Genomic DNA, 1,058 nt, shown 5'->3' with positions numbered 1-1,058 from the left:
TTTGAGTCTCACATGTCGGTATGGGAGCAGCCCGATGAAGTCTGGTGCCGGGTCTTCCCAACGACTCTGCATGGGATGGCTCAGAGTTGGTACAAGGGGCTTCCTGACGGCTCGATATATTGTTTCGCCGACCTAAAGGACGCTTTCTTGGCCCAGTACTCTTGTAACAAAAGGAGGGCCGTGGAGACATCGGACCTCCTGACTATCAAACAGGAGGAGGGCGAGTCTCTGCGAGCCTATGTGAAGAGGTTCGACGGCAAAGTCCAGCAGATTCGGAGATCAACCCCGAATCGGCGGCGTCGCACTAATGAAGGGCCTCCCGAAGGGAAGCTTAAAGGACGAGCTCATCAAGCACGGAGGCCTGGGCCTGGACGCCGCAAGGAAGATGGCCGATCGGCCATCAAGGTGGAAGATTACCACAAGACCTGGTAGGCCCAGCGAGGCCGAGCCCTCGAGAAGAAAAGCCGCGGGATGACAAACCGGATGAGAGACGCCGCGACACTAACAGTCGCGCGTCGATGAGAAACGCCGTGACAAGAACAGTCACGGTCCGATAGATCTGCCAAGAAGCGGGGACTCGACGGGCGCCGGGGGAGTTCGGGAAGTTTTACCAAAGGCATTACCATGACAAAACCCCTCTCGGTCGCATCGGCCGCCTGTGTCTTCGCCCGAGCGAAGCGAGGGCCGAGAAGGGAACGGCCTCCCAAGCCAAAAGGAGACGGTGACGCGAACCAAGATCGCGAGTACCACGGTTGCGCCGCCCACCTCATCGACAACCGCCGGCACTGAAGAATGCCATTGAAGAGCTAATCCGAAAGGGGTGCCTCGACAAGTATGTGGCCAAAGGCCGAAGACCGACGCCGCGGCCGGATAAGAAATCCGTTTTTCAACGGATAAGAGTTATCCACGTAGTCATCGGAGGAAACGAGAACGGGGGTCGGCTCATGGGCACAAAAGGCACCCGAACGAGCCGTATCGGCCATCAACTTTGTGCCCAACACACGACCCCGCCTCGGATTCCCGATATGACTATTGGAGGGAAGGACTACGAGGAGTCA

Source organism: Silene latifolia, chromosome 2 (genome assembly GCF_048544455.1).
Source record: "Silene latifolia isolate original U9 population chromosome 2, ASM4854445v1, whole genome shotgun sequence".
Taxonomy (NCBI): Eukaryota; Viridiplantae; Streptophyta; class Magnoliopsida; order Caryophyllales; family Caryophyllaceae; genus Silene; species Silene latifolia.
The sequence above is the reverse complement of the archived record's forward strand: the minus strand, read 5'-3'. Positions refer to the sequence as shown.